Raw genomic sequence first — 9,591 nt, 5'->3', positions numbered from 1 at the left:
GAACCTGTATTCAGTGATGTATGGATCTGTACAAATACTGATTAGATGCATGTAAACTGTGCATTATTCATTTTTTTATATATTGCAAAATGTAATATTTATTTCTATTATCAAAGCTGAATATCTTAAGGGTTACATGGTCAGAAATCATTTTAATATGCTGATTTGCTATACTCAAGAAACAATTCAGATTTGTATTAATGTTGAAAACAGTTATGTTGCTAAATGTTTTCGTGCAAACTGTGATATATTTTATTTCTCAGATTTCTTTGATGAATAGAGTAAAAAAACATTTATTTAAGCTTTTGAAACATGTTTTGACTGTCATTTTCAAGCCATTTAATGCATCATTACTGAATAAAAGTATTAATTTATTTTCAAAAAGCAGTAGTGTATATGGAAAGTACTCTCATCTATTTATTTTGGCATCTAGATGTGCACAAATAAATAAGTTGCATTGTGCTATTTACATTCACCATTATTTTTCTCTGCGGTCTGCAACTCACTGACCCAGTTATTTAGGATAAATGTGTGAGGTAATGAATACAACAATGAAAAATGAGATATAATTATTGAAGTTAGTTTAATGAAACATTACATGAGCAACAAAAGCATTTCAGTCCTTCACATTTTAAAGTCTCATTCATTAATACAAAACATTCATGTATACAATATCAGTCACACATTATTTGAAAGTGCTCCTTCCACTTTTACATCCATGAACCTCCATCAAACCGAACAGAAAAGACCACATATTCTTAATTCATCCCTTCTCTGTTTTTATAAAACAACCATCTGCAGTACTCTTTCGCCAACGTGATCCCCTCGCTTTGTTTCTGTAACACATGATGCATCACCGTACAGCCAATGGGACGAGTGTGTTGCAGTTCATGTCCTAAACTAGCCTGTTAAAACTGTCCCAGCAGTATTTTTCAGGCAAATTTGCCCAGTGATCAGACAGCAGAGCGGGAAAGGGAGCAGCTAAAGGTGATTGGAGGAATAACTTGTGTCACGCAATGCGGCCTCGGCCTGTCACAGGACATCACATCTGCCCCGAGCATCCATGCGAACGCTTATGAACACATACAGACTGCAAGGAATCAAAAACAATACAGACTTGTTTGGTGGCAGCTAAAATGCATTTCACCCATGGGTTTTAACCAAAATAAAGCAGGCAAGTTGAAGTGTATAAACTCCACCAAACGGTAATGTAACGGTTTTCAAACAGGTTGGCTGAGCCACAGTTGTAGTGTCAGACTTTAATATTTTTTGCAATATTTTGAAAGTACCAACATTTTTGAGAAAAATATACCTTTTAGCTGAAATAAAACATAAAACAATTGCATGCTTCATCTTTAAGGACCGTACACTCAGCCTTTGACTTTCAGAAAGGCAACCAACAGAACTAATCAGCAGTAACCAGCGTGCAAGCAAGCAGACAAAATGCATGACATTTTCAACTTCCTCATGTCCTTCACACGTTCAGCAGACTCAAGATTTGGGTTTCTGAAACAATTCTGAGTTTAAGGAAGACTATGATAAGGTTTTGATTCACAGAACGTCAAGTTGTACGTAATCTCACTTCATTTATCAGACTACACAAGTCTGTCTAATGAAAGTGATAGCTCACAATGATAGCATGCAGATATTAGTGGAATGATAGGCACGCAACATACTTTTTGCAAGCACACCAACACATTCTAACACATTCGAAGTACACCGTCCCATTTTTGCATTGTTGTGGTAGTAACGAAACTCAACACTCATATGGTGAAAGATTTTTTTTCTTATACAACCGTCATTAAAGCACCACATCAACCCCTGTGCTGTGCTGATAACCCAGTCAAAAGGAGATCATAAGCCTTTATTTATCTGAGCTTATGCACCTCATTTTGAGTTAAAAGAAATCATGTGTAAAATGTTTAAAATTTTCAGGTGCATGAGCTCCACGGAAAAAAAAAGTGCTAATTGAAAAGGAACAAAATCAATAAAGAAAAAATATTGAATCCAAAGTTTGGTAATAAGAGCATAACAAGAAATTGATTTTTTTTTTGTGTGTGATGGTTATTGTAACAAGAACAAAAAAAAAAAAATTCCCCCAAAATAAAATGTCAACACCCCCATAGCACACTTTGGGAAATGCTGAGAATGCAATAAAGTTGCACTCAAACCCAATTTAGAGCACAATGACATCTAAAAAAAAAAAAATAAGCTTGAGAGCTTGAAGCATCTGTGTTCTTGTAGGAGTAAATTTTGTTTCTTAATTGCATCACATATCAGGGGATCCACACAGAAGACACACCTCCAGTTACTTGATGTGCAAATGTTCTATTAACGTCTATTGAATTTGGTAAGTGGTTCAGACATAAAGCCAGCTGCAGCACGCTGGTAGACAAATATTGCGTGCAGATAGAGGAAGCTGTTGCCTGAGGCTGTGCCCACTTCCTGTTCAGCAGCACGCTTCTGCCGACAGGAAAATCTTTCATATGGTTTCGTGTAAAACTCGACTCAGGAATGAGTTGGCCAAATTTCATAACGTTCTTCTAAATCTTCTTGAGTCACGACTTGATCGTGTTCAAAATATTCACAGCTTTATTTGATCGTGGCGTCTTAAAAACAAAACATACAGTACATTCATTTTAATCACATTATCATAAAAAAAAAGCATTAGAAATAACATTACAGATTCGTTGCACTAAAAACAAAACTGCTTCAAACTAATGCGATTGCACACAAAGTCAACATTAACATCTAAAGTGTTTGAAGACCAATTAGAAGATATTTTCTTAAGGTAGAATGAAAAGAAAGTGTCTGACACCAAGTGTAGTATTGTAGAGCAGCGCCGTTGTTCTTCCACAGCATCATTCGGGGGGAAATCTGTGCATTTTACTCTTGTGCATTGGACCTGCTTTCAATAGTTGCTTGGTACATCTCAAACAGAGATCCTTCCCTTTAAAACTCATTATGGCTCAGAGTGGAGCTCCAGATGCATGTGGAGCTCAGGTTTTGAAAGGACCGACTCTGATGCATGTATCAAGTCAACTATCAAAACTCAGGCCACAACCCCTTCCAGATCCATTGAGAGCTAAACTAAAGCGAGAGAACCCATGTTGTGTGATCCCTAGAGGTTATAGAAAGGTAGAGTCTGAATCTTCGACATCTGAACATCTGCAGTTTGGCTTCAGTTAGGTCAATCTTCACGGGGCGGGTTCGTGGCGAACCTTCTCGGTCATTTGTTTGGCACTGTAATACGACAGGCTGAGGCCCATGATGGCCAGCATCATGGCGATCTGGTTGACGGAGCGGTCGTGCGTTGGGGCCTGAACTTCACCTGCTACCTGCCTCTGCAAAAATAAATGGAAAAAATTGATAACAAGGCCAACCCCCTTGCATGTGAAATTTTGTACTCTCATTAGACTTCCTCATGAGGACAAATGTTCTGCTCAGTCGTGTGGGTTGAATGAAATCATTAAATATTTACTGCCAATGAACTTGCATTCAGACAGCAGGAGAGCGACGGTTTGTGATTATGACCGCACTTGTTATGATAAGTGTATAAAAGAGTTAAACGAGTGACGCCACACACAGGTTTAAGCCAATCTCAGGAAGGTGACATTAAGACGGTTTAATAAGTCACTCAGCAATTAAATCAAGTAGGTTTAGACAGGTCTAAGAATAGGAAGCTGCTTAAGATTAAAGTTTACAATCATTAGGCAGGGCTTAAAAATAAAGGATGCACAATGGGTTTTTTTGAGACCGGTTCACAGAAATGTACATATTTTTACACAGTGCAAACTTAAGGTTCAGATTTCTGTGGAAAATTGGAAACTAAGCAAAGGTTATTCAACGGATTAACATCAATGATTTTCCAAACTGCAAGAAAGATTTGCAATGTTGTTGGGTGTTATTTAATGAATACATAAACTATACAACAAACAGTGATTTTGATACTCGGAAAAAGCAGTCTGATAAAATATGCAGTATTTTGAGCTTTTATGACGCTATGGAAAAATTTAGCATAATGCACCAAAAAAAAAAAAGTTGGGATATGATTTTCACTAATAAGTTGCTAGTAAATTTCACAATTAATTAAAAAGAAGTGGCAAGTAACACATTGAATTAAATGTGAAATTTTAAAAACTTAAACATACTCAAATAGGCCTAATCAGTTTATTTACAACCTTTACAGTCTAGTGCTGCTAGCTCTCAATATTAGTCCGAGTGCTAAATCTGCCATTCTAGAGAGACGAACGTTAAAACTTTGAAACAAAGTCAGTCAGAACAAATTAATCAAGACACTTGCTTGTTTACAACCAAGCCCCCTGCTGCTTTCATGCTATTTTTATATTCCAAGTCGTGAGATTAACATCCAGCTCATGAGGGATGACTCTAAACTGGTATTTCCCATGTGTACACAGACTTTATTCAGCTCTTCACGGTCATTGTTCATATAATTAGAGTTCGTCGCTTTTAGCCATGAGGAATGCAGTGGGCAGCGGAGATCTGGCTTTGGGTGAAAGCCAGACCGGCACCAGTCTGATCTTTCCAAATGGACAGATTTACATGTCCCAAACTAACATTACTTTCTCCTAGCAAAAGCCATTATGCGTAAGTGTCACATATGCATGCATTTTTAAGGATCAGATCATATCATGATCATATCAGGAATCCTTCGATTTTTAATCCGAATAGGTGTTTGACGTGTAAATGTGAGCAAATCCGATATGCAAACAAGCCATTTTCGCAGATTATTTTGAACAAATGCAGTTTTCCACTTGGACGGAAGTTGAGTTTGGAAAGCTACAATATGTTGACAAAGTCTTTTAAATCACAAAAGGCTGAGGAAAATTTGGTTCCTCATGATATGAGCCATTTAAATAAGCAATCTGTAACCTTACACATTCACAGACTAAACCAAGTTGGAACAAAAACACACCTGCAGGAGACGGAAGTATCCAGGAGTCAGTCTGCCGAGCCTGATGATCATCACTGCGGTCTTTGTGCACGACGAGGCTGAAACGAACCTCCCAAGGGTCGTGTAATACCAAAGAGTGAACCTGTAGATCAGAGAGGAAGAGTCGATGAAATAACCATCCAGGGGTGCGTTTCCCAAAAGCATAGTTGCTAACCTGTTAACCTTAGTTAGTTGGCAATGGGAAATTGTATTGCAACCAACAAAGTTGCTAACTTAGATAGGAACTATGGTTTTGGAAAATGCTCCCCAGAATGCAAATTATTGCAAATATAATCAGAGCACCAACGAACGACTTTATTCAGTCGTTCTGACTTAAAATTGTGTGGTACATGAATGATACAACTTCAAAATTCCCTTTGCAAGGTTCAAAAGGACAGTTAAAAAGAAAACCCAATAAGAGTTTGTTTTGCCATGAACCAAATATGGCTGATCCAAGAGAAAGGGAACACTTCTAGCCGTAGGCACAATCCTAAATGAATGTAAGTCCATCTGACTTTGGTTTCAGGGAATCACGTCTGAGTGACAGTAATCTTTTCTCTGAAAACACATACTGTGCTCGTTTAAAACCGGACCTACTCTGCCCCAAATAAGAAACAGGAGTGAAATAATCCAAAGCCTGCAAGGCACCATTACTAAAAAATAAAATCTATAAAACATGATCCGACCTCATCAACAATTCTGACGATGCTGTAAAAAAGTAAAAGCAGGATTACTAAAACTACCCTAACCACAATTGGTAAGCAGTAAGAAGGCAATGGTAGACACATGTTTGGGATGCATCTACCAACCTTGCTGCAATTGCACGCTTGTTCGGGAAAAGGAAAGACCACGCTGTCAAAGTTGCTCCAAGGCAAAGTCCAAAAACAGCTGGAATGGAAAAACCAGCAGGACCTTCAAAGGTTAGCTATGAAGAGAATATGGCATTTCTAGCAGCCAAAATTGGTCTTTAAATGCAGAGGACTGACTGCCAGCCAGACTGCGAACAGCAGGAGCGCTCCGTGAATGAAGAAGCAGCTTAAAGAGGAAGTTTTCTCTGGAGCTACGCCCTTTAATACAACCTGACCTCTCACGATCAGATTGGTGGATTGACTTGCTCGCGCTCTTTACCATGCACAGCTGTCAGAATGCATCATGCACTCTCTGGCTTGCGTGCACACATAGACACCTACTAGGCCAACCACCACAACATTATGGTATTGAAGCACTATGATCTTGTCAGATATAATTTCTCACTTAACCACAAAAATCTGGGGAAATAAGCATGAGCTAAATTTTTCGTTTTTTTATAAAATCAAATCATATTTCCAAAAAGATGCAACATGTTTTCATGCTTGTTCTCCATTATCCTGCCTCCAAATAAAGGACAGAGTGAATGCATTCACCCAGCATTATGCTTCTTCATCTCGAACCACATGGCAATGCACCGTGTTTTCGTTATGTAAGTCTATTCCACTTCGCCAGTCTGAATTACTGAATGCATCACTGCAGATTTTCCAAAGAGTGATGTAACCAAAAGGTCATCGCATTGCGTAGGGGTGACCTAATTTGGAAGGGGTCTTCAGTAAATGTCCAATTGCGTAAAAAAAAAAAAATAGAGATAAGAGCCAAGAAAACGGTGTTAGGGATAGATAAAATATGCAACCAAAGACCAATGCATGGAAAACTTAAGAGCCCTAGTTTCTCGAAATTAAAAATAAGCTTGAAAACAAATACTTGTGACTTCAGTCAGCAGAAGTAGGAAATACCAAAGCCTGTGTAGGGGGGCCTTCAAATATTGACAATGGGGGACCTTAAGTTGAGAATCATTGACCGGATTCAGACTTGCCATGATTGTTTTTTTTCTTCCTTGGAGCATGGTTTTGTGAAGGGAACAAATGTTTCTTTTCAGTGAGAAAAACTTCATTTCCTCGTAGTTTCTATTGTAAATTGTCATGGTTGATGGGATTAAAGATGGGAAAAGCATTGCTAAACAGCCACAAAGTACATCAAAATCATCACTTCACTTTAGATCAGCCTTTAAAAATTAACAAACTTTCAGAGCCATCCTTCAACATTTTCCCAGGTTGTTTTGCAAGTGATTTTATATCCAGTTCAAAAGTGCTCAGTTAAAATTATATGAATCCCTGAAGTCGGTCTTGACACATGCCATAAAAATCCAGCCATACCTACCCCTAACTACCGTAAAAAGAGAAAAACACCTGTACATTTTTATTTTTAATGTGTGGTTAATGCTCTTTTAACTCTCATCTAGAACAAAATCTTTTACCTTTTGATCTTGATTACTGTATCTTCATGAAAGCTAAAGTAGGGCTCATTTTCTTTTTATTTTAGGGGCAAAATGGGACTTGAATTCCTGATATCTACCCATAAAATGGGTTATTTATTTAGTCATTTTGTATTTTGTGCATATGTAAAGACAGACTGAATGAAAAACCCTCAAGCTTTTTCTGTGCCAGATCTGCTCAGTAATAAGCGGATCACAAAAAGACAAGTCCTCCACAAAATATAATCACTACAACATATCCAGAACTATGTGAATCTCTTAGTTAAACCCATTGGATTCCAGGATTGACCGATTTTGGAGAGCAATCGAAGCACTTCCCCCTCTTTCGGTCTTCAACAAAGACCCTCATTGAAAACCCCCCTCCCCCACCATCCCCACATTCTCCGCCCACATCTTTAACTCCGCCCTCACATCTAAAATGAGTCTGGGGGGCTTCCCTCCATTATCAGACAATGGCACCAAAGCAAACTGCAGTATCAGAGATGCTGCACATCATTACATCATGGCCCAATTGGATTGAATCCTGGCCATAAGTGTTATTCCCACTCCTCCTAAAGCTTAAGCTCCGCCCACATGTTTGTGGCATGTGCATAGTTTCTATGGTTGCTTTAACAATGCAAGAAGTTCTCAGCAGCGCCATTTAAACATTTCGCATCACCTAACATGCTCATGTTCTTGTAACACAAACCGATTCAAGAGTTTACCGATCAATCATCCAGTGTGCAAAGGCAAGAGTTAAATGCAAATATAATTGTATGAAAGCAACATACACGTGAACATCTTCGATATGCATATGAACACATAAGATCATGTGTAGCACATCCTCATTTTAGTTAATATACACACCCTACTAAAAAAACTGAGCATTCAGCTTGAAACATTACATTTTGCACAGAAAATGTAGGCTAGTTCTTTTTCACCTTATATGCCTTATATCAGCAAAATTATTAAAAAAAATATTACGTTTCAATTATAAAAAAAAAATCAGAAACTCCACCAGACATCACGAGTTGTCAAAAGAGACATTTAAATATGAGGTGTAAAGATGGTTTTCTGACCATTTGTGAACGTATCGTTCCAAACACATGAATATTCAGCCTCCCACAGCTCTACAGACATGAATATAGTCCATGGTTCACACTTCTATATTGATGACAAGAGAGGAATGAAGATAAAATTAAATATGCAGGCGACGTTTGATCTGAGCAGACAACTGGCCCTCACTTGAGAACACAACGATCCCACCCTTAAGTGCCACTGACCTGCATTCAAAAAGCAATAGTTTAATTAATCAGACGAGTCATGCTAAATTTTCTGCATAAGCAAATGACTAATGAAACAGGTTGCAAAAACCTGCTTTCTTACAAATGCAGAAAGCAAAATGACAACACTGATCCGAAACCGCTTTCAAAACAAGGCATTTCTACTTATTTTGTACCATCAAAACCCAATTTTCAGCAATGCAATTATGCTGCTTTACAATAGTAAACCATCATGAAGTACTATTGCAGTGACATTCAATACAAGGTCTTCGAATCAAACCAATGTTCCCATTCTTTTTTAATTGACAATTGAAATTACTCCGTTGCAAACTGTAGTCAATGTTTCTTATTTACACAAAACCTATTTGAACTGGGACTAACAGCACTGAAAAAATAAGATCCATAATGATCAACAATAGCAATTAGATTAACCTTTTCATTAACCTTTCTCATGAAACTATTTAAAAGTAAATAAACAATGCTATGTATAATAAAAAGACTCAGAAAGTATGTTATCAAAAATGTTAAATCAAAGGGTAAAATATGATCTGAAATTTGATCTGAACTGCATTAATGATTTCACTCACCTACTTTATGGTTGCATTTGGTTATATTTACTCCCAGTAGCACCACCACATATTAATGTCATCAGCTGATCTCCAAGAGTTTGTGATTGAATCAAAAGTATCTTTAAAAGCAGTAGTCTTTATAAAAGTAGTTTTTATATAAATCCCAACTTGCGTTGATGCTGTTATTGCAGAAACATGACATTCATGGATCTCTCATCTTGAGTTTGTTTCTGTGTTCCTTACCTGAAGATTCGAGGAAAGTGTCAGAAACCTGAAAGCACGCACTTATCCTCCACGTTATATATATGTGAAGGTCCTCCTATAGATTGAATAGGGGGCGTGGCTCAGGCTGGGCACGTGGAAGACCATGTGGACGTGAAGACCCTCACTGTTGACTTGATGATTGTGTGTTTATTAGAACAAATCCTGCACGTTTCCCTCGTCTCAGGAGTTGTGATTGTACATTTCTGACGCGTTTGGAACATTTTTGACCGGTCCTGT

At 37.8% G+C, this 9,591-nt stretch overlaps 1 long non-coding RNA gene across 3 annotated transcripts; it reads right to left on the bottom strand.

The window, feature by feature from the left end:
• Positions 1 to 564: 564 nt before the first annotated feature.
• Positions 565 to 9,490, bottom strand: LOC127975366 (uncharacterized). Of its 3 annotated transcripts, none has more exons than XR_008157507.1 (3): positions 9,334 to 9,490; positions 4,937 to 5,057; positions 565 to 3,344 (listed from the first exon to the last, which is right to left on the bottom strand). It is a non-coding gene; the product is annotated as an uncharacterized LOC127975366 (long non-coding RNA). The 3 variants fall into 3 exon arrangements; XR_008157509.1 differs by lacking the exon at positions 9,334 to 9,490 and adding an exon at positions 9,109 to 9,327; XR_008157508.1 differs by lacking the exon at positions 9,334 to 9,490 and adding an exon at positions 5,764 to 6,521.
• Positions 9,491 to 9,591: the final 101 nt, after the last annotated feature.

Source organism: Carassius gibelio, chromosome B16 (assembly GCF_023724105.1).
Source record: "Carassius gibelio isolate Cgi1373 ecotype wild population from Czech Republic chromosome B16, carGib1.2-hapl.c, whole genome shotgun sequence".
Taxonomy (NCBI): Eukaryota; Metazoa; Chordata; class Actinopteri; order Cypriniformes; family Cyprinidae; genus Carassius; species Carassius gibelio.
Note: the sequence above shows the minus strand (reverse complement) of the source record. Positions and strands in the feature narration are given on the sequence as shown.